General features: G+C 38.8%; 1 protein-coding gene across 2 annotated transcripts in view; it reads right to left on the bottom strand.

Moving 5' to 3' along the window:
• The window catches only part of LOC143188392 (adenosine receptor A1), a 100,425-nt gene that overhangs the window by 28,127 nt on the left and 47,518 nt on the right, over positions 1–24,780 (bottom strand). The window contains exon 2 of one of the 2 annotated variants that reach the window (XM_076392610.1): positions 19,722–19,756. The exons of the other annotated variant lie outside the window; for it this stretch is intronic. The gene's annotated coding sequence lies outside the window, so the exon portion shown is untranslated. The remainder of the gene's footprint in view (positions 1–19,721; positions 19,757–24,780) is intronic. 2 annotated transcript variants of the gene reach the window in all.

Here is a 24,780-nt window from a genome sequence, read left to right as displayed (position 1 = left end):
TCGCTGCGATTTTTTTTCGCAAAGTTACAGCACTTTAAAGTAACCCTTCCATTTGTGTCATTAATTGGTGCTTCCCCATGCACTCAAAAAATGCAGGGGTTACTTTAAAGTGCTGTAACTTTGCGAAAAAAAATCGCATCGACTTCATCTTTTTTTTAAATTAAAGGGCAAGGTTTAAGGTATATGCCACTGTAAATCGTATGCCCGAAAAAAATTCTAGCACGTCACTGCGTCTCGTCAAACTTTGCCAATTTCTATATGACAAACATTCCCCCAGATTTAAGAAGTTACAGTAGTAAGGGTGTCTTAAACTTAAAATCAAGGTATAGTGTCTTAAAGTTAAGACTCCGAGCTTTAATTTAAAAAAAAGATCATGATCCTACGATCATTTTTCGCGGAGTTATCGTCAGTCAAAGTTAGCCAATTTTTCCCCAAAATTTTGTTATATCATAATTCTTTTCTTTAAACAATACTTACTTCGAAATCTACATTTTTACTTTCAATCTTTCGTTATCCTCTTCACTTGATGCAACCAATACCAAAAGTCTATACATCCCGATCCCTATGAAGGTTTACCACCATTCGAGCTTTCATAAAGGTTCTATTCAAAAGCAAAAATTAATCCTAATGCACCCGGCTATTTCCATTCGTTTTAAAGGTTACGTTTCCATTGGCACGTAACACTTTGAGGGCCCGTACGTAAATATTTTCCGCCCGTTTTGCTGTTCATTTAACTGTATGCATGCTCCTCTTTTGAATGATCACCTTTGGACGTGAAAGGAGGAGGAACCATGCAGAGATTGTAATGCCCAGGGAAGGATTGTCGGTGCGTTTCAAGTGTAAAGCATTCAAATCAAAAGGACACGAGAGATCGCTCTTTTGAAAGTAAATGCTGAAGAGAAAAGCTCCCGCGCGAGAGATACGGTAACGAACCAGGCGGATCTATGGTTACTGGTGATAAGAACCTTGCTCGTTACATAGAGAAACGTGAAACAGGTTTTTGCGATGGGTTTAAACCAAAGTGCCGTCGGGCGAATTCATTTTATGCGAATAGGAGCTGCTATCTCGGCATCTATTCAAGAATTCTCTGGGAAATATCCTTCCTGAAATCGATTCGACCTCCTATATCACCGAACGCTGACAGTACCAGACATGTTTGTGTGCTGGGAAAGAATGTTCTCTGGGTCTTAGGATCCCACTGATTTAATATTCAAAAACCTAGACGTCTACCTTAGGACCTTGAGAGTATTCTTGACTTACAATTAGATTATTATAATCTGCATAACTTCAGGATATTCAAACTTTAATTTTCAATCAGACTCTGCTTTAGCGATTCTGTCGAGGATTCGCGAAATTCTTCGGTGTTTCTGAATCTGAAATAATTTCGTACGCCATGTGATATTGTTAGAACATGAAATATGAAATAACAGAGGATATGCAAATAATGGTATTAAATATCGAATTTCTCAATAATATAGATTTACTAAATGTATAGTGAAACTAAAATACAAAGTTGTGTATAGAGTATACATAATCGGTATGCAAAATGATAACATTACTGAGGGAATCTAACTCTTGGCAGAGTTTAGGAATTGGCTCAATGCCAGCACAGTTGTGCTAATAACGAACAGGATGAATTATACCAGTTTGATGTATTTCGTAGCTTATTTTAGTCATACAATTAATCTAACCATTCACGACATGTCTTCTCGGACTTCTTCAGGGCTTAAAAGTAAGAAGCATTTACATTACTGCATTTTGGATAAGAGTCAAGAACTACGCAACTATATTCTTTTACCTTCACCGTCATCCCTGCTTTAAATATCCCTTAATTGCTCGTTAGTCGACTGCAGTTTAAGAAGAACGAAATCCCAATCGTTCAGGATATTAAAAGCAGATTTGTCATCTGAATTCTCCACCGCCTTAATCTTCCTTATCTCATTACCTCTGAGTCGTGCTTTTACATCTGGAACCAGGAATATTTTTCGTCTTTTTCCCTGAAATCGTTCAATGAACCTTAAAGCCTCTGAATTCTCTGTGACTAATAAAACCCATAGTACAATTACAACTAAAAGCTACAAAACTGTTCGATAACCCATTGTCAAGCTTTAAAACCGCTTCAACAGTCAGAACTCTTTAGAAACCGCACCACTGGTCCGATCGAGTATACTCGAATCGAAAAGTTGAAAAAAATCACTCCACAGGAATTCCACGAATGTTTGCAAAAAGGGTGTCCGCATCGGAGACGCGGCGCAGTATTGATTTAAAATAGCTTTCTCCAGCGGCGACACAGGGCCACACATCAACACCGATAGACGAACTATAATTTAAAATCAATATACACGTTTCATACCTTTTGTACACAAAATCAGACGGCCCAGTCCCGCGCGATTCCTCGTCTGCATCGGAATAGATGAAAAATGCAATTACGCCCAATTTAGAGGGGAACAGTTCCCCCCTTCTGATCGCTCGACCAGAGCAACTCCTTTTGTACGCGCCTCGAAGCAATTAATCGGCGATTAATTCCTGCCGCTGGAAAATCAACAGTCCCGTGATCCGTACAATCTAATTGCGAGTAGCAGCGGAGTCAGGATCCACGAGAGGGAATTGACTTCCCCGAAAAAGGAAGGGGAACTGGCAGGCATGGTTCACGCGAGTCGGCTTGCAAAAGGACAATTATCCCCCGTTTAATTGGGTATTTCGAGAGCAGATAGTTGGATTAAATATCGATAATTAAAAAGTGGCCAGCCAGGCTCGTTTTAGATCCCCGCGTCTTTCTATTTCATGGTACAGTGAATAGAGGGCATTCGGAAGGCGGACAATAATTGAAGAACGTATCGGATAATGGAAGCCGATTCTAGTAGATTGGAGCCAGGAGTAGCTTCGATCTTCGAGACCCTTCCATTTGCATAAATCGACGAAACTTCGGTGCTTAATGTTACGAGAGCGTAGACTGATTACGTGGACCTAGCAGGGCGTTGCTTAGAATAATAATCCGATATCCTTTACCTGTCTCGACTGTTCCCTCCGCGAATGGGATAAGTAGCTTTAACGGTTCATCTCTGGCGGAAAATTCGACGACTATCGGCTGATGAAATCCTGTGGACGACTTTATTTTATTAGAGGTGGAAATGGAGGTTCTTATCGCTGCTCCCCCGTTTCGATGCGCCACAAACGCGAACGGGCTACCCTCGCGCGTCTATCTCTCATGCCTGACACCGTCTCTGCGTGTGGAAGTACTTTACTCTGACAGACGTGCCTCCGCGTTTCGCTTCCCTCTACGCTCTAAATGCGAATTCAACTTACGGATGAGCAGACGTGAATCTGATATCAGAGCTCGCTCGCCTTTGACGTAACCTATCTTGTCTCTCCCGACTATTTCGTCTGTCACACGCAACTATTACGACCCGAAGGGTATCCTGTCTCCCGTCGGTTGATGCTCTGCTCTACAATTTCATTCCGATACGGTTATTCCTTTTTTAACGACGTCGTCAGGGAAGCCTTATAGTTATCTTCTTCTTTATAGTCTTTGCTTCGGGGAGGGGATATCTCTTTCGTTGCGTGACGCGAGTCGTATAAGGAATGGGAATATTTTTTCAGAATTATTGTCGGGGAAATTGATGGGCGAGGAGACGCAGGGTTTTGTTCTTTGAGGGGTGATCTTGCGTGACACTTGGAACAGGGTTGATGGAACGTGTTCTTTTCTTAAGGTGGGAGAATTGTCTCAGCTGGCTGAATTGGGGGTTGAATATTGAATGAAGTGAGTTGATTACTTGAGTGTGGAAGACGTTGTAGGTCTAACGAAATACCTAGGTGAATTTTGAAATTTGAATTTTTAAAATATCGAATTTTTTTAATAATTGTAATGATATTTTCTTTTTGTTTGGTAGTTACAAATTCTGCGAAAGTGTAGTTAATGAAATACGGCGTTATATTCGGGCCGTTTACGTTCCAAGTGGAATGCACGTGTTAGGAGTTATATCAGCCCTCTGCGGTTTGACTTCTACCTCTACATGCCACTGCTTAGTATCTTACAATTACTTTAATGGTGTTCCACGTGCGCCCATGTGATTCATTCCTCCTTTAGATTAATCGACCGCGGAAATTTCTTGTTCTCTCAATTGCAGTTTAATTACAAATTATGAGCTCGAGAGTGATATATTCCAGGTACGTGTTTGGCATTCTCGTAGAACAATGTAGATACCAAAAACTGGTTGTACTTTTAATCCTTATTATATGGCACATAAATATGAATGCAAAAATAATTGTCTGCATTCATACATTTCACATTTCTCATTTGCATTATATAAATAATTTATTTTATTCCAATAGGATGAATGCATAATAAGTCCTATTTATGCAAAAAAATTCACGATAACAGAAGTTCTCTGTGTCCTCTCTAGCATCTTATTTTTATCCAAGTGTTCAGATGGGTTCTATCTCGATAGGCGAAAATTCTATCTCCATGCTAGATATGACACCAATAACATAACAGAACCGATCGAAATTGTCGATTGCCTTGTTCGAACGAATTTTCCTCGAATGCCAAATTCCTCGGTAACAGAATTTCCGTAGGGGCTGAACGAAAATTTCGGCGACTACCGTAAAATGCTGTACAGAACTGACCAGTACAGAAAAAAGATATTGCGTATCCTAAAATATTGTTTATAGTTTCCCCCTTAAACTCGGCGGAGCAGGCTCTCAATTTTTAATACCAGCCAAGATGCACTTCATGTAGAATTTCAACGACAGGCGAGAACTCGGGCGATTTCTTTTCACCGAAATGCAAAGAGCATTTTAAATTGAATTTTAATGTACAAATAGTTGGAATTAAAATAATTACGCTTCCATTCACATTTAAATCGCAATTCTCTTGGAAAAAGGAGGTTGTAATCGTGATGCTAATGCCCGTTGTTAAAAATACAAAGGGTTAATCTTAGGCCGCGACATTAGTAGAAAGTGTGGAAATTATGTGCCTCAGGTACAGTCTCAGCGTGAGTCAGGGGGTGAAAATTTTCAAGTGCACCTAGAGAAGAATAAGAACGATAATTACGCATACTACATATTCATTACGCAGTCGTAAATTGCGCGTTTCAGCAGAAACTCTAGAGTGAAGTAGTCTGTGCATTTAGCCCTCTGCTTTGATAAAAGATATCAGTGGCGGTGGTTGTTGAAGGAGGAGGAAATCGAAGAGGTAATTTAAATTCTTCGTATCGCTTTTTAGCGAACTTCTATCGAACTCTGTCCACTGAACACCTTCGAGATTCTCACACTGCGTACTATTTCAAGTTTGATGCAAAATTATAAGTTGAAATATTCTCACCCTGTTCGATATTACATATTCCTCTGCATTAGTCACCCTCTCTTCCTCGTAAAAAAAGCTTTACCCCATCGAAATTTAAATTTCATCGAAGCCCTCTTGATTGCCAAACATCGGGTACGTCGTACAGGAAGATCGTAAATTTAATGTATGCTTTGAAAATTATGGACGATACCGCCATAAATATTCATTTGAAATTGAGGATAACATGTAAATTAACATAAACACATTGTTTTGCATGAAATGACTAAACTGTATAGTAATATTGCTTGTAGATGATAGTGCATTAATAAAGTGTTTTAAGAGAGGAAATATTATGGTAAAATATGAGTATAAATATTTGGGAATATTTAGTGTATAAAAATTTTTACTGTGAAATGTATTATTACCTATTCTTTTTTTTAAACTTAAAAAATAGAGCTGCAACAAATTTTTCATAGAGAAACCTTCAGTTTTATTAACAAAAGGTTGACTTAAGGACATGACAATATTTTTTCATAGTAAACAAGGCACTATCACAATACAAGTGACCTTCGTTTCTTGCAAGTGTTTTATGGAGGCAATTTAGGTGAAAGCTATCCTTCAAGAGACCTCGATAGACACACTTTGTTTCGATGTGTTTCATTAGTAGACGAACTTTAGCCTCGCGAACATGTCTTCTTCAGTGACGCGTTACCGAGTGATTTTAAAACGACTTTCGCGATTTGTGCAAAGATTGTGAATGTTTCTGCAAATTCTTCTAATGTTCACGTAAAATAAATGTAGTTTTCTGTGCTTTCCAGTTTCAGCTGTGATGAATCAGTGAAAGACGATATTTACTCCCTGGATATGTGAATTGGGACGGCGTCTGGAAACGGTGTTGGCAAGCATCCATCGAATCGGTGAGTGAAATGTCTGAGGTACATTTATTTCAGTAAAAAATGATGGTTGATGAAGCAGACAAATCTGAGTTAGCCTTGAATCAAGCAGGGGACCTCGACAAATTTTCTTTCTCAAATGTGTCAAACATGAATCGTCAATTCTTTTTTATTCTTGTACGTCTGTGGTATTTTAAGAACTAGTAAAAATACTGAATCTGAAAATTCAGTAATTGAAGAATCTATTTTTTCTTTTCTTTTTTCGAGGTCTTTGTATGTTTCTCAAGTAGAGCAGACAATCGCTCCCATAAATAATTTCATGCCCACTTTCCAAACTTCGGCTCGAGTCTCTCATTCCAAACCTCTTCTGCAGACACAATAAAATAAAACGGACACTTGATTTTCACTGCTGATTCTGTCGAATCTACTTTCAAGGTTCTAACAATAAGCGCGAATCATTCAGGTGGGTCCGATAACTGCAACCTCAACGTCATTTGTCTTCGACGTCGTGACAGCACTGAAGAGAGCTAAAAGAAACCTAGCCATTCAGTTCTTCGAGCCTTTTGTCGATTCGCGTTTACGAGTTTCTTGACGTTACGGATTTATACGCTTCAGCAACCATCAACGATATCCTCCCTTGTATTAAAGCATTGCAAATATGGGTTACGGATGCTACCTATATCTGTTTGCTCTCAGGGACATTGTTACATTATCCAAACAGACATTTTACGTTTCTATCCATGAATTTAATTTCCTATTTCTAGCGAATTTTATACCCCTTACTTATTTAATGTAACTTAGGAGACAGCGTGAAAAGAAATTTAGAATTACTATGCAAGGTCCATAAATGCTAATACCATGTCTCTCGTAACAACAGGAATAAAAGTTTCTGCTCGAAATAACTCTGCCCCGAGACTTATGAACTATAGCAGCCTCATCTACTGCGTCACGAATGAATCTCATTTCACGTGAGAAATAACAGCTTAGCGACCGACCTGAAAAATCTGCTTTCACGAAACACACAGGTGACGCAGAGTATATTTCCTCGGGAGGCGGCATAAAACCGCAGACAGAAAAATCTCGTACAGTGTCTGTCGCAACTATTTCCCCCGTTTCCGAACGGGGCTTTTCATCCATTATTTATGAGGCTCGATCTCGTGAGTTCCTCGATCGGAAGAAAGCCGTTAAATGTTGCGCGAAAATTTTCGCGAACGAGTTTCCGACAAACAGCTCACAAAAATGTTCCCTGGGGATCAGCTTGTTTATTACTGGGGGTCTTTGCTTAAAGTTTCCGTTTTTTCCTCTGTTCCTCATCGTAAAAAGTGTCGGGGAAAAGGGATCGCGGCTTAGGAGGTAAACAGCTGCCTTCTTGCCTTCGTTTTATGTATATACCTAATGAAGAGATAAAAAATTGTCCTTCATATATTTATTTGGATAGCTCGAAGCGATATTCTTGTGTATCTTGCTAGCTTCAAATGTGCTAAATGTATTTGTATCATTTAATTACGAATTTTTTTAAAGTATTCCTTGTCTGTGTAAAACAGACAATTTCTACTTGTCGTCTTACGCTGCCAGAAAACATTGCTTTTTTAAAGTAAATGTGTATTGTACAGTTAAAGTGATTTACAGGAAGCTATGTACATACGTGCAGGTACAGTGGCTAGTAGCTAACATATTTTATACCTCTTAGATTTAACTATAAATTTCGTACGATTGGAAAAAGCAAATGAATTACCAACATTGCCAGAGCCAGAAATCGGTTTTAGCTTGAGAGAGTAGATACCTCTATATTCAGTAAACGGTTTTTGTTCACTGTCAGCTTGGTGTGTATGTACAGTACTGCTTCGATAAGAGGTCGCGAAATAACCTCTCCAGACTTTTTGTTTATTCAGCTAGTCGGAATCGCCGACCCTTTTTCATTTTAGTGTTATCGTCCTTTTATTCTTCCTAAAGAAGAGTCTATAGTTCGTAAAAAAATTTTAAGATAAAAATCGGTTAAGTTTTTCTTCACAAAATATTTGGAAAAAGAGCAATAAAATGTATTTCATGGATAGAAAAAATAATTTCCATTTGTTTCTGATAAATGATTTATTATAAAATATAAAATGCATTTAAAATTGTTTTATATTCGAAACCCTAATTTATATTTAATATAATTAGCGTGTAAAATTGATGGGAAAATTGTTGAGGCAGCTATTATCACAAGAGGCATCGGTTACACAGGTTGTATTTAATTTACGAATCTATCGACTGTGTTTAATATTATCTTCACGGTACACCAGGGACAATCATCCAATTAAATTTAAATTGGAATTCGCGAATTCCATGTAGGACAACTCCGACTTGTTTTTACTCGATATGTAAACAATAGCGTTCTCTTGATTGGTTTAATTAATGCTTTTTCAAGTATTTCCGATAATGTTGTTGACATTTTACACTCCTGGGCTCGTCATCCTTTACAGACCTCGCAATTTACTACCAGATAACACTGTCTACTATATCTTTCAAACTTTATCTTATGATTTATCTTTTAAGTCTCAGAATTACTATCGCACATGCGACTCAGCGATGATTAGAAATGGTGGGAAAATCTGAAAACTATATTGCAAATAGAGCTTTTGTATGAGGTATGAGTTTTGGAGAATTTTAGAATTTTAGAATTTGAATATTTGAAAATTTGAATATTTGAATATTTGAATATTTGAATATTTGAAAATTTGAATATTTGAATATTTGAAAATTCAAATATTTGAATATTTGAAAATTCTAGAATTCCATCACTTGTAAATTCCACCAAGTAAGAATTTCGAGATTTAGGGTGCAAAGATCTGAACAACACTTTGCATAAACAGTAGAAAATAAAATACGATATCACTCCTCCATAATTTCCTGATACAAAGCCAAGCAAGCGTGACACTATTTACTAGCACTATTCGTACGTAAACCTAGGAAGTGCCCTCGCTTTCCTTAGTACTCGATCCGTTAAGAGTCGATTTATAACCCAACTCCCAAGCTAGTACGGTTGCAACCAGTCTTAGGCTATAGAACAGACTTTAGAAAAATATTTTGCGAGAAGATCCACCGTCTGCTCAGACGAAAAGTTCGAGCAAGTTGGAGGAGATTCAAGAAATGATGGGGAGTAAATTTTCATCGAAAGTCTAAACTACCCTGAATGATAGAGAGTAAACTCACGCTCGCCGTCGTCGCGCGACAATAAATCTCTGGTGAAAGCGATTACGTGGGAGCGTTTATCCGAGGGGGAGGTTAATCATTCTCATATTCAGGGAAATTGCGTGAAAAACGTTCGTTAAGTACGATTAAATTGTCTAGGACCCTGCGGCGTGCTCAGTCAGCTATATTTTCCTTTTTACGGTGGTTGATGATCGAGGAAAAGCTTGACGAGGTGGTTTCTCCTACCACTCAGATATTTTGTTCTTAGTTCTGCTAGACGAAACCCAGACCTTTTGTGGTGCTGTTGTATTGTCGGTGCTTTTTCGAAAGAAACATTTCTCTTATATATTGGAGGCAGTGGTATTTCAGTCGAGATTAGGTCTGGAGACTTGGAAACAAGAAAACATAGTAATGGTACAAAGTCGTAGGACGAAATACTTCATATAATTAAGTATTAAATATTAAAACTACCAGAGTAGTGAAAAATAGGGGCACAGGAGAAAGGAAGAAAAAAATATAAATATCATACTTTCCAAAAGACATTTAAAAATACAAAGCCAAGGGTCAGAAAAAAAGGAAAAAAGCTCAAGATTAATATCTCATTCGGACCGTCACTTTTTAAAACGTCTTCCCCGAAGCTCGTAATTCAAAATGAATTACGTCTTGGAGCCACTTTGGAACTCCAAATATAGACTAGACCCTCCGAAAGTTTGAGGGCTTTTAAAAGTCCTGTGATATTAAAGAGCACGAAAAAGTTACAAAGCTGAGACCCAACTGAAAAAGTGAGTCCCCTCTGTGGCAAGTAATTGCTCTCGTTCTCAACGCATCACGAATCTGTCTAAATTGCTGTCTCTTTTTCAGGCTGATCAGAAACTAGTTTACTCGAGGGTAACGCGTCGAAGAATTTAGAGAATCTCGTTTGAACGAGGAAAGAATCCTCTAGAATAATTATTTCGACCTCATCGAGAATTAAATCAGCACTCTTGCTAATGAGGGCCGTTTTCTCAGCAGGCGAACACTCGGGACGAGGGTACATGTCGATTCGAGGCGCTGAAAAACACAGTTCGGGAACTTTAAACAAATTGTACGCTCCTCTGGATCGTTAAGTACCTTCGAGCTCTTCTCTCGTCGAAAGTTTTGTTAATCAGGTGTTTCGGTAGAGTTGGCAAGGGTTTTCCGAGTGGTAGAATTACTGGAAGACCCGGAAGAAAAATCTTGTGCTTCATTGCAACCACTTGGAAATGTACACTCAGCAGTATCATTTTTATTCATCTTTATTGAGTGTTTTTCTTCCTTCTTTTGGTCTGTCTCAGAGTTCTTGGAACAGCAGTCTCTTAGATATTTATGGGCGGTGGTTGACTTCTGTGGCAGAGTTAACAGGTTGGCTGCCAACTGACTTTTGATAGTATCACGATCTTGCTTGTACCATAAAAAACAGGACGTAATATTTATCATAACAGTTAGTGAAGTCCTGTCTGTGATAACGAAGCTATCTGACACGTTTCTTGCATTTATCGATAGCGCCTATTCCATGTACCTCGTCGTCGCCAGGGAATACAGTGCCCATTACACGCATAATTAATCACAGTAAAGGCTGTTACATGATTCATTTGACGAGATAGTGGTCTTGCATCGAGAAAGCTAAATTAATGAGCCATTGTCTCTAAGTCCAATAATTACCTGAGGAAAAATTTCATATCTATTCATGAGCTGTACACCATATTTCTGATCGAAATTCGAGAAATTCTAGACTCACCTAGCTAGTACCATTATTTACCTAACCCTGTTCCAAAAAATAGTATAACTAATTCAAGCTACATTGAGCTCACCAGAAGATACTTAAAAATGATGTGAAAACCTAAGAGTGACGAAAAATTCAGGCAAGTAGGCAGATCTGATAGACATTGCCTAGGTCAGGGTGTACCCTTTTTATCTTCCACCCCGTACTACGCTGAAGAATTCCCTGGTTGAAGCGTAGACCATATCTATTTCGATTACGAGGGTTAGGATGAAAGAATTCTAAGAAATTCAATCGAGTAGAAGAGTCGCCCTGCAAGCACGAAATTCCGATTCGAATTCTGGATCAGCAATCCAATCAGCTGATTCTTTCTCCTTTATTGCTGAAATTTTGTATTATGTACACAGCTGAAGATCCGCTGGAATCAATACTGTCCATAGCCCTCTCGTGGCGTGCGTAGGAGGCGTTACAACAGATCAAGACTCTATACCGTGTACATGTCCGATAAAACTTTTCTAACCCAGTAAAAGTACAGGGGAAACCTCGCTACTACCGATTCCCAATCACGGTGTTGGAATTTCCCTCCAGGGATAGAAAAGCCGCATTAGAAATCTGATAGAGGGAAATATTGAAGAAGCACTTTATGTAATGAAAAAAGCGATTAGGGGGAAGGGAGTGCAGGCAATCAGCTATAGAAACAGTAACAAAAAAAGGACGAGTCATGTTAACGTGACTTGGGATAGGAAGGATCTAACTTCTCTCGTTTCCATTCATTAACTAGGGGCTACCAACCGATGTGGAACTTTCGCAAGTCGTTTCTCAGGTTGGACGTGCCCTCGACCTGTTCGAGTTTGGTATGACGAAAAAAGGTCTTAAAGTCGCTATCTTGATGATAATTATTTTTAATGTGTTAGAAAATTAATAGATATTAGTAGGAACTTAAGAGAATGTTACAATGTAATGCCATTCTCTATAATTTCTTTTTTTACAACAATGGTACTATATTGTAATACTATAATTCATGTAACAAGTAGTGTAACTTCCATCGTTTATGTCATTTGTTCAATTACCACGTCTGCAACCACTAATGCCACATAATTCTAGCCTCCCTTTTTGTTCTAATTATCCCCTCGTATCTTAACTGCAGCGCAGCGTTTCACATTTAATTACACACGTCATGTACTTGCAACCGGTTCTGTATTTAGAAATCTGAAGCCACGCATGGTTTATGAGGCTCCTCAAAAACCATTACTCCTGTCTTACTAGTTTCCTTATTAGATGATCAAACACTCTTATGGGATTCTCCGACATCGAGAACCTGTTCCTTGGCGTCTCTTTATTCTTTTTATCGAAAGGGTAAGGCTTTTATCTGATGCTCCTGAGATAAGATAGAACTGGGCTTGTTACTTTGGGTGTTGCTCACTGACAGAGTTGCTGAAGGAGGTTAAACTTTCGTTTTGACTTTCTTTTTTATAAAAGTGGCGAAAGATTTTTCTTCGAATAGAGTTGGAATTTTTTACACTCTTCCAAATAAATCATAGTTGACGTCTGGATAGTTCGAAGGGACATGTATCGACAGCGCTGTAGCGATGTCTGTTCTCAGGAGATATCTTCTGGGTTCAAAGGAAACGCATGAAGTTAAATGACGCGGCAAGGATATAATCGACAAAGGTGAATCACGCTTTGCTGCACGTTTGATGCAATATAACCTGCGCGCTTTTCCTTTCGGCACCCTTGGAGGAATTCTTCGTGTACTGAACTGAATGAAACGCAACTGGGTGATCAGCAGAGAGACACTTCCGTGATTGTTACGGAACAATCACTTTCTGCTAAACACTAAAATCGTCACTAAAATTTATTGTAGATATTTTAGAGCAACAAAAGTGGTGGAATTATTATTTACATATATTTGAGAAAAAAGATTCTCTCTACATATTTGTAACCAGGAGGGCAACTGGGGAAACAGGGAAAAAATATGATGAGAAAAGCCTAGGAATACTAATTCCACAGACAGCCATCATATGATATGCATGAGGCCAAAAAAACATATGGAAAAAGTTAATTAATCTCTGTGAAAGTCAACCAACTCAAATAGTATGCTCGGTGACAGTTAATTAACGGTAATTCAAAGTAATTTGAAACTTCCACAGTATTGCTTGTTACTTTATATACAACATTTTTATAACTGAAATATACAGTGACACTAAAAAATGTGTAAAATGTTAGAGTTGGAAAAAAAATGTTTGAATAACTCCAAATAAATGTTCTATTGAAAATAGTATTGTTTTAAAATAGGAGTAGTATTGATAACAAATTTTGTGATGAGGTTGTATCGATTAAACTCTAATTCCCTGCGAAGCGCGACAATAATTGGGGATTCTTCGCTGGCATTTTTATGCGCTCATTGAAAATTCACTAAGGGCTTTGAGAACACTGTTGGAACAAGGATGTACGTTAATTGCTGACTGAGTGCAAGCAATTGCTATCAATAACGATACAAATCCAAGTGTTTATCAAGCTCATTAGTACGCGTACTTGGCTCCTAGCCAGTTTTTCGTGGACGATAACGTCAAACGATCGAATCGTTTAACAATTCCTTCCGGTAATTAAGTGTTTACAATATTACTGTTTCGTTGCAGTATACATACTACGTAAAGTATTCAATGTCAGCATAATGTAAAACGACGATAAAGCATTACACCAAGCAAAAAGAGACCATCAATTACCATTTAATGAACAAGGTTGCTTTATGAAAATCGGATAGCTACAATTTTTTGCTGAAACAGAAACTGGTTTCACCAATACACTTCGTTGTAAAATTAGAGGACCACTAGTTTTGGACCAACAGATTGTCGATTTTTTGGCTGCTGTAACTCTGCGAAAAAAAATCGTACGACGGTGAGACTGGTCTCATTTTAAAAGTCAAAGCTTCTACTTTATCATCCCTGAATTGAATTTTCCCGAAAAAATTTGTTTAGTTGGTTACAGACAGAGAAAGGAAAGGTTGTTTTTCCGAAAATATTTTCCGAATTCGTACGACTCTCCGGACCTTGATGAATTTTTTTCGGGACTCTTTCTGCAGTGAATATCAAGCTTGAAGCCTCCACTTTCAAACGAGACCTTGCTCAGTGTTCTGCGATTTTTTTTCACCGAGTTATGGATGTTTGAGTGAAAAGTGGGACATGGACGTCAGAACAGCCTAGTGATCCAGGGGTTGAAAAAATAGTCGATCTTTGAGCTGCTGCCATTTTGCGAAAAAAAATCGTACGTCAGTGAGCCTAGTGTCATTCTAAAGAGTGAAGCTTCTATTTTATCGTACCTAAATTGAATTTTCTCAGAAAAATTTTTTTAGTCGGCTGTAAACCGAGAAATAGGAGGTTGTTTTTCCCAAAATATTTTCCGAACTCAATCGATTGTCCATACTATAATAAATTTTTTTTGGGACTCTTTCTGCAGTAAATATCAAGCTTGAAGCCTCCCCTTAAGAATGAGACCTTGCTGAGTGACCTACGATTTTTTTTCGCCGAGTTATGGTGATTTAAGTGAAAAGTAGCACTTGGGCGTCAGAATAGCGCAGTGATGCAAGAGTCGAAAAAAAAGTCGATCTTTGAGCTGCTGGCATTTGGCGAGAAAAAATCATATGGCAGTGAGCTTGGTCTCATTCAAAAGGGAAAAGCCTCTACTTTATCGTCCCTGAATTGAATTTTCCCGAAAAAATTTTTTTAGTTCCCTGCAGGTCAAGAAAAGGGAGGATGTTTTTCCCAAAATATTTTCCGAACTCGATCGACTCTCCGGACCTTAATGAATTTTTTTCGGGACTCTTTCTGCGGTGGATATCAAGTCTGAATCCTCCTCTTTCGAACGAGACCTGGCTGAATGATCTACGATTTTTTTTAGCTAAGTTATGGCGATTTAAATGAGAAGTGGCACTTGGGCGTCAGAATAGTGCTGTGATCCAGGGGTTGAAAAAATTGTCGATCTTTGAGCTGCTGCCATTTTGCGAAAAAAAATCGTACGGCATTGAGCCTAGTCTCATTCTAAAGGGCAAGACCTCTACTTTCTCACCCCTGATTAGACTTTTTTCATAGACGTTTTTCCTTTCAATTGCATGGCGAAAAAGAGAAGATGACTTTCCTCCGAGTACCTTCCAGCTTTCCCGAAACTAGTGATCTAATTTGACAGGAAAGTGTATGTTAAATCTCACAAACCACCTAACCAGTTTCATTTCTCTCATTCATTCATTAGTTTCAACCACATCGTTAGATAAAACAGCTGTTGCCGTGAGTTTAACATGAGTGGTCGCTAAGCAACAGTTTCGCCTGATTCCCCTGGACGTGCACCAGGATGTGTTGCCTTACGTAAACGTCATTTTCACAGTAGAGATTAAAGGGACCCAAGGCACCCTTTGAGTCTAGACTTCAGCAAGTGGATTAAGCAACGTATCCACACAGCCTCAAGAACTAATGGTCCTAACTGGAGTTCGCGCTCCTTCCGGCTGTCAGCTAGTTTTGGCCTGTTTGCGTCGCCGCTGCCAGAAGTCCGAGCGCGAAGGGCGACACAGTTGCGTCCTGTCGCTTCAGCGACGCCGACGTCGACAGTCGCCAACGACGACGGCGACGACCACCGAGCAAAAACTTCTCACCCGACACAGGGACCACTGACGGTTCCGAATGGATCATATCTGTTCCAATCCAGCCAGTGAATGAAGCGAAAATGTATGAAACGCTCTGCCTCCTGTTTTTTGCTGCCCCGATTCGCATCTTGCTTGTTACCGTATGCCCTTTCAATGAAAATCGATAGTTGCCTCTCTACTGGGCTATTTGTGGAGAAGGTGGTGTCTGTGGATTTCAATGTAGACCGAGTCTGAACGATTTCTGACAGGGAGTCAGATCAAGAGGTGAATGGTGGCTGGGTATTAAGAGATTCTTTCAATATTTATTGCTTTTGCTAAAAAGAGGAAGATACTTGAGAACATTGGTACTTACTACATTCTTCCTTTCTATTGGAAAAAACGCAGAAAGAGCTTTCAGTGAATTATCTGTTATGCTACCTCTGAACTTTCAACGCTTTAACCAGTTTGTAAAGAGAACAATTTCTCTGCGAAACATTGCTATTGGATATCAGGCGTTTATATAGTAAACTGTTCTATTACTACACAAAAGAAATTTTTTTATAATTGTGGCAAAGGAGATGTAGGAAGTAAAAGTTTCGTAGTATAATTTTGAAGTTCAAGCTTTTACAAATTTGTAAAGAATAGAAGCCTTGAATTCTGTTCTTTTTCCTTATTTTCTTCTTCCTGGAGACCTAAAACAGAGTTTACCCATTTCAAGGAGGAAGAGAAGCGGAACTAATCGAAGTCGTTAGTATCAATTAGATTCCCTAACACCTCTGACACTCATTGTAGGTACAGCTCCTCTCTGCTGTATCCCGAGAAACACGTAAGAAGTAGAAAAAGTAAATGTGAAATCATACTCATTAAAAGAAAGTGAGAAATAAGTTCCTCCTCGCTAGTGTTGAAACAGTGTTGAAGAAAATTAAAATGAATTACTTAGTGCTATTGGAATGACAAATATTGACTCCTGTCGACACTCTGCGAAACTGCAGAAGGCAGTGGAAACGAAAATCATGGACCATTGACCCTCGACACAAACCAATCTCCACGAAAGTAAGGAACAATATAAGAACGAGCTTCTAATTTACGAGAATGAGATGAATTTCAGCGGTCGAAATCTGAGGCCTTTCGTATGCAACGTTGATCTCTGGTTAAATATGGTCCCTGCACGCGAATGTATGGGCAAAGTAATTTAACACAAGCCAAGAACTTGAAACTCCCAAACGTCGACAGCAGCCAGGAAGTTCATATTAAATGAATTTCATGCGTATTTCAAGTCAGATGGCACTTCTGGCGCTTCTCGAAAAGCATTGGAAATTGAATACTTAGAAAATCGATTGAAGATATCAAATTACGTGGGCAATAATTAATAGCAGTTAATAGCTTACTTTTTCTCTAGAACATTTTAATCATTCTTTTCTAACTTCAACAAATTCACGTTTAAAGAGCTTGCAATTAGTTTTCTCACAGTTTTTTGATTAGAGAAATGGGTGTAAGAACATATGTGTGAGATCTAAAAGTCCACGCTAGGTTCGAAAGTATATTCCAATGTACTTAGAATGTACTATGCATTCTTGGCACCAGAAGCATGTTGGGCAAACCACATCACTACAATAAAAGCAAATCGTAGTAGAACTATGAACTAGAAATCCACCTCTTTCTTGGCACATAGGTGTACCATGGAATTTTTAATTAACAGAGAATAAGGTAACACCAGTGCCAATAAAAAAATGTATAATCCTGTTGACCACGAAACAAGATACCTACATACTTTCAACACTTTCTTACCAATATAAAAATCTAAGAAATTAACATAAAAAGTAGAGCAAGTATATTTACGCGATTATTTTGTTATTATCACTTTGTGTAATCTGTGTTTGGTGTTTCCCACTTTTCTGAATGAACACACGAAATTTCCTATGTAATGACATCCCCCTTGTTTACCCAAATCAATTTCTGGAGTAAGTTATCGGATCAGCAGTATCATGACTCGGTTGTCTTCCGGTGAACGGACGTTAGCAACGCGTAGTGAATTTCGATTGACTAAAATTGAATTGTGCCTAGGAGAATGGAATAGCAATTATCAGAGTAGCTGAACTCTTCGTTTCCGAATACCGTTTATCACAATAGCTACTCGCAACAGTTGACCGTTTCATTATCTTTAGCTCAGTCTAACTGAGCAATGTGCGTGAATGTTTCATATTCTGGACATTGTTCCAAGAATGAGGACATTTATGCGAGCTACGAATAATAGGTATTCTTTTCAACTGAGAGGCTTGGTGTAGAAATCAGTCAGCTTTGGTTTTTCAACATTTTGCAATACTAGCAAAAAAAAAAATACTAGACATTAAAGTACATTGAAATTTATATAAATAATCTTTTTTGCTCAAAATTGGAGCTAGATATATTATACTTTATTTCGTTACTGTGTTGTATTGCATTTTCTTAAATTTAGTTCAGAAAATATTCATAGAAGCTATTGAAAGCTTTGGACTTATTAAATATAAAATCCTTGCTCTGAAACCAGGAAAAACCACGAAAGTGTATTTCCTCTCTATAATGCCTTAATCTTTTAAGTCTGACATTTCTGACTCAATTCTTCCTTTCGTGAATAATTGGCACTTTTCGTGCATAAATTAAATAGAGACCTTATTTTAGCGTCGACACCTGTTTAATATTCACTAGAACTTCTCCTTATAATTTGCTTGACAGGTAGTCTTGATTGAAAGAAGTTACGGAGATTATCTGTCTATAGACTTAAAAAATATTTAAAGAATTTTCAGAAGAAAATGAAGTTGGATAGATTTCAAAAAAAGAAGAAAATTCTATACGACTGTATTACTACTATAATTTGCCTTTGAAATTAGCTCGTATTCGCGCCTCCAAACAGCCCAAGACACAATTAAGCGGAAAGCACTCAGATTCGCGAGATTACTTAGGTTCGAGCGTTGTTTCCGTTTCAGTAATTAGAAGTTGACAACGTGCGCATATTTTAGAGGCGCGAGGAAGAAGCAGTACAATGAAATATTCATCGTTCCATTGGACTGTTCGCTGTCCAAATTATGAGCTGCATGTTTCGATTTATGCGTCTGGGAATGGAGAACATGGAAGAAACAGAGTTATCTAGCATTCGCATCGTGTGTAAGCGATACAGCGATAAATCATTCGAACGTTTCGAACAGAAAAAAGATGGCTGCGAACGATTTTAATGATTCCCAAGTCTCTAAAAGCGCACCGCGCGTAGAGGATTAATGCGTCGATGCAGTGCATCGATCCCTGTGCAATTAAAACCGTTATGCTAATGAGAAATTAAACTGACATGGATACAAGCCACGAGCAGAATCGCTGTCGTGATCAACGGACTACCACTTAACTTAATTATCGATGTCATGGACGTTCAACTGTGTAATTATTGTAGTTCCCTTAGTTATAGGCTTTCCTGATAGGGAAACATACTGGTAAGAATATACGGGGTGCTCGAAAAGAGGTGTCAGAAATTTTTTAAATAAATTCTACTTGTCAGAATAGGAAGAATATCGAGAATGATAAAAATGTGTTCAAGGTATCGTTTTAGAGTTAGTAGTTGTTGAGGAAATGCTGAAAAATCGCGTGAACTGTGTCTGACTTGGAGCTTATTCTACTGCCAACGTGAAGTAGTCAGGTCGAGCATAGAGAAGTCAGTGAAATAAGCTTCAAGTCAGACACAGAAAATACAGTAGAATGTGGCTTGACCCAGAGACAGAAGAATCAGTGGAACAAGCCACAAGTCAGACACAGGTAGATCAGTAGAATAAGACCTAAGTAAAGCAGTAGAATAAGGTACAAGTCAGACAGTAGAATAAGTCCTGTATAAGTTTTAATCCTAAGAATACTGTGAGGTCCTCGACTCCACAACTTAAAAAATATTTTTGGACTATTTCCTTTCCATAAAAACTTCTGAAATAATTAGTACAATAAAACTGAGTAATGTAGCTTTGGAATCAAGCGTGCAATACATTCTAAGAAAACAAATATAGAACTTACATTTACCAGCCACATGTATTTCAGCGCTCCACTATCTGAAAAACACAAAAGCAGAATTTCCTATTAAATTCGAGTTCCAAACCAAAACATAGTGTTACTATAAACCCACAAATCACTCTTGCCAGTGGTTTCTGAAGCCCGTAAATTAGTCAAGTTGCAGAGCTACAAATTGCAGACTAGTGCGTATGTACAACCAGTTTGCAGGATTGTCTTCTAAACATCTACGCGCAGCTCCGTTTATTTCGTATGGTCTGCGAAGCATGAAGTAAATACACGTCGAATGTGCGCGCTTTATAGCCTGTGCTTAGGAAAGTATCTGTAGCCAGAGCAATAGTCACGAAACGAGATTTTAATATGGTCCGTGAAGTAATGAACTAGCACGTTCCCCCGTGTACACGTATGTATATTTGCTGTAATATATGCGCTCCATGCAATATTTTCTCCCTTCTGTAACATTTTTTCTCGGCGTTGCAGACACATGAGCGACTTCAATATCGTTTTTCTTCCATGGAAGAAACCTCATAAAATCTCATGAAAAATTGTAATTTTCAGTCACTTCTACTGAAAATATTCTGCTAATTTTAGAACTGATGTAACACCTAATTTTAACATTTAATCGTTGCACGAGATCTCCAACATTTTTATATAGATGCCCATTGCCAGATCGTGACGTTAATTTCGGAGTCACGAGAACCAGGCCTGACCGTTATGTCCAGAGAAAAGAAGGTCGATATAAAATTCGTGAACCTCCCATAAAGAACATTCGAACCTGGATATTGTCCAAAAAATTACGCCACTTGTTCGCTAGAATGAACGCCATTAGACCTCTTTCGGCGAGATCGCTTAATTTATAGTCACATTGTTTTCGATTAGATCAATTACCCTTGTTCATTGGAAAAGCGACATTTCCCGAAGGAAAGGGAAAAAAGAATTGCCACCCATGATTTTGCTAAGCTCAGCAAAAAACCTAAATGGAATTCGTCTTTACGATAACGCTTCTCGGCACCTTCTGATTTCCATTCATATCAATCTTCAGAGGGCTCGCTGGATGGCACTAACTTTAGCGACCCCGAAATTTACGATAACCCAGAAAATCACGTTAAAAGCTTTCCCATTTAAAACAGAAGTTTCACGACACCAGTCTTAAAACTTCAAAGTTTACGCCAGATTCGATTTCTCGTCGTGCTAATGATGTGAAACTAAGAGTACGTGGACTCACAAAAAGAGGACCATAGGAAAACATTTTTTGTTTAAAAACGAACTGTTGTCTTTTTCGATAATATTTTTTATTATATTTAATTTATCTGGAGATTATTTCATAGCCATTAACGCTAGCTCCAATGTTTCCCTCACAAATTTTCTTATTCCAGCCCAGCCAATATTTATCATTTCATTATTTTCCCATTCGCTGTCAGGCGAAATCAATTTCGTGCAGCGAACATATTTGACCAACGCCGTGGTTGGCCTATTTTCGCCGTTTCGGCAACGCCTGGTAACAACTCGCAGAGAAATCGATTTTTCGTTGGCTAAATGCGCCCAGTTTCGCGTAAATAACGAAAGCTCGGATCGTTTATATGAAATTTTTGGCTGGCTGCGCCGACGAAATCAGATTTCGAGCAGGTGTAAGATTTACCTAGCTGAAAATTGAAACGCACGCGTTTTCTGTGCCCCTGGGTAGAACCGTGTGTTTGTAGATGGGCAGACAGGCAGGCTGGACAACAAACGTTTAAAACCGGCGCAATAAATCTCGTCGGACGTTTGCTCCTTTTCGCTCGCGAGTATCTACAAATCGCGAGCCCAATCGGAAGCATGCTCGATGCCCAGTCGGCAATTTCTGAGATAATATATCGTATATTGGCTACAAGATTGCCATGGCTGGAGGAAAATTAATTTTTCGAGTTCAGTCGCCTGATGTCAGGGAATGCTGATGGATACTGTAGAAATGAAGGATTTTTAAAATGGTTAAATATTAGACTTCTAAATCCTAGAAATAATTGTTTTACTTTACGTCGTAAAAGTTGGTTATTTGGAATGCTGGTAGAATTTCTTGGAAATGAGGAAATATTAATCTCTGTTCTTCCTGGAATCTGTTACGAATGCCGACATTTTCATCTGCTACAAATGTTCTGCATGTACAGACACAACGAAACACTTAATTTTCCTTCACAATTACTTTGCTTATTAAACCGTCGGAACATTGGTTCCTTTAAGAATGCAAGACTCAAATTCGCAAGGATATTCGAGCCAATTCGCAGACATCTTTGCTCCTAGTAATTGAATTTCCTTTACTTGACACGAACTAAATTGGCTAGTTTATCCTTGTAATTGCTTGCTCTGCTTAAGCAATATTTCAATTTTTCAAAAATTCAAATTTTCAAAAATTCAATTTTTCAAATATTCAAATATTTAAATTTTCAAAAATTCAAATTTTCAAATATTTAAATTTCCAAAGCTTTATTTATTTCTTTTGAAAGTCTATTCTCAATTGCCGAGATATATATCCATTTTTCTAATTAAACTCTAGATTCGCCATATTCCCCTTGTCTGCGAAATCCCCGCGAATTGTTCGAAGTACTCCAAAAATGTACCTCGCCAGCCTTCCTGTCGCATTCTGTGCAATTACCACAACGTTCCACCAAACTCGCCTTAAATTCGAAGCAATTTTGGCACGAGAGTGCTCACAGCCTCCCGCGAAACGAATCGAATTTTTAACTTCCCCTCCCCCAGCTACGTTCCTCGTTAAATTTCGCAAACATTTACTCTAAAATACGCAGCGCTAAATTAGCGAACGATACTTTGACCAAATTGCAGGTACCTGCACGTCCAATTATCCCGCCTGTTAGCATCGCTCCTTCTCAGCGCTCTCTTTTGCAACAGCAAAGAAACCAACCCCCTGATTGTCAAGAAATAATTATTCTTGAGTTCCCTGGGCCCCTTGACAATATAGACTCGCTGTAAAAGTGGTTAACAGCTAGGAAAGGAAGAGGCTGCTAAAGGAGCGTTTGATAAAAAGTCCACGAAACTTTGGCGCTCCTGGGGCTAGGTATTTCTTCCTCGTCCTTGTGTTTACCACGTTGTCCAGTGAAAGAACCGAACGCCACTTACAGGAAAGGGGTAGTCGGCACTCCGTTAATTAGTCGGCAGAAAGTACTTCAAAGGCGTCGTTCCGTTTGAGTAGCGTAAGCGTGGCTCCGCGTCTGAGAACGCGGCTGGAAGGTTCTTCAACCTTGAAACGCCCGCTCGATATCGTGCCTCTGACTGCAGCCACACATACACGCCTTGTTAACGCGCTCTTCTTAACGCCCACGATATCAAATCCCTCGTCTGGGCTGCCTCCCCTTTTTGCATAGGAAACCGATGCACCTGCGCGAAGACAGAGGAGACGTTGAACGCTGCTACTGATCGCCCTGCAGAACGCAGCCACTTCTATACATATATTCGCCATTCACCTCGTCGCTGCTCGTCTGCGGCTATTCCCGTTCGATAAATAATTAATTCGACCCTTTTCGCGAAATACGGAACAGTCTCGGGTAGAAGGATTTCGTATGAATATAATATAAGTCAATTATAGAGAATACAGTCGAGAGCGTTCTTTGATCTTTGAAGTTTAACGCGCTCTATTACAGGCGTGCATTTTCGAAATTGTCTGCCGCGGACCATGCGTGCGTGCATTTTTAATTAGATAGACAGAGGATGGATTAAAATGGAGCGGTATGATATAGTATCGCAACTGCGTGAAATATAAAACAGGCTTTTAAATAATTATTATTGTTTGAGGCTCTTCTGGATGGAAGACCAATAAGAATTTTAGATGAATGGATTGACAGCTTTGCAGGTTGCTCTAGGGTCAGATGACATAGTGATAGTGCAGGCCAAAAGTATGGAATTATAGTTTAGTGAGAAAAATTAATCACAAACAAATGTGGTAATAAAGAAGCCCCAAAATTAATATGAGGCATCTTTATATAGATAATGCTTATTTAAGAGAACTACTGATGCTTTTAAAATTGGATAATCTACAGACAATGAGTCTTCTTTAAGCTTGATACAATTGAATAAAAAAAGCTCTCCCTATAGAACCAAAGAATAAGTAATGAGGTGAATGGCTTTTGACGAGCAGTCTGATCTTATTTATCTTCTATAAGGTTTCTGTCATCCACTACAGAATATGCTCGTTACATATTGTACTTCCATTTAATTAGATTATGTGCTCAAGTAGATCATATGTACAACGATTATTCGCAGTCTGCTTTTCCTGTCGACCGACTTTTCTAATGTGCATTAATACGTACTACTCTTCTTATAAGATTTGACTTTTCGAAGCCTCCCTGTTTCAACGAGACCTGAAAAATTGATCCACGATTCTTTTTCATACATTATAGAATGATATTGGAAACCTACGTAATAGAAAAAAGAATAAAAATAAAAAATTCTCCAAAAAAATTATTCAGCCTCGAAATGGTTAAGCAGTGTTTTCCACACTTTCCCTGTATCAAGTCATCCCCATTGCCTTACCCAGAGTACTAGTTTATTCTGTCGATTCTGTACTCTAATCATTTACCTTAAAGCGTCTCGACGTAAGTAGCCAGTTGAAGAAGTTAGGTTTGCAATAGCTCTTTCAACGAGCGACTTGATTCACCGTCTCCTCTCTCCCTCTGCTTCGCTCTGCTGGTGAGAAGCTAATCGCAGCTGCGAACAGGTTCACATAGGAAACAGAAAACCGTTCACGCGGAAGAGAGAGGAAGAGGGAGGCATTGTATCTTAACAAGCGATCCTCGTAGCCGTGGCACACTGTTAAGCGTTCGCTGTAATGGCTCGCAGCGTTTCCTCCCAGAGAGAAAAGGTTTTTTTTTTCCGCGGCAGTAGGCTAAAAGCGTTGGTCGAGGCTTCAGTTCCTGCGGATACGATGACGCAATTAAGTTCTAACCCCCACGCGAGCATGTTCCCGCCTATCTCGCGGAATGACCATCAGAAGAAGCCCCGACACTCGACTGAATGGGGAAAAAAACCGCGTCTACCTTCTCGTAGAGCTCGAAAACAACGGGACACGGTTCGCTGG

This window comes from Calliopsis andreniformis, chromosome 2 (genome assembly GCF_051401765.1).
Source record: "Calliopsis andreniformis isolate RMS-2024a chromosome 2, iyCalAndr_principal, whole genome shotgun sequence".
Taxonomy (NCBI): domain Eukaryota; kingdom Metazoa; phylum Arthropoda; class Insecta; order Hymenoptera; family Andrenidae; genus Calliopsis; species Calliopsis andreniformis.
The sequence above is the reverse complement of the archived record's forward strand: the minus strand, read 5'-3'. Positions and strand labels throughout refer to the sequence as shown.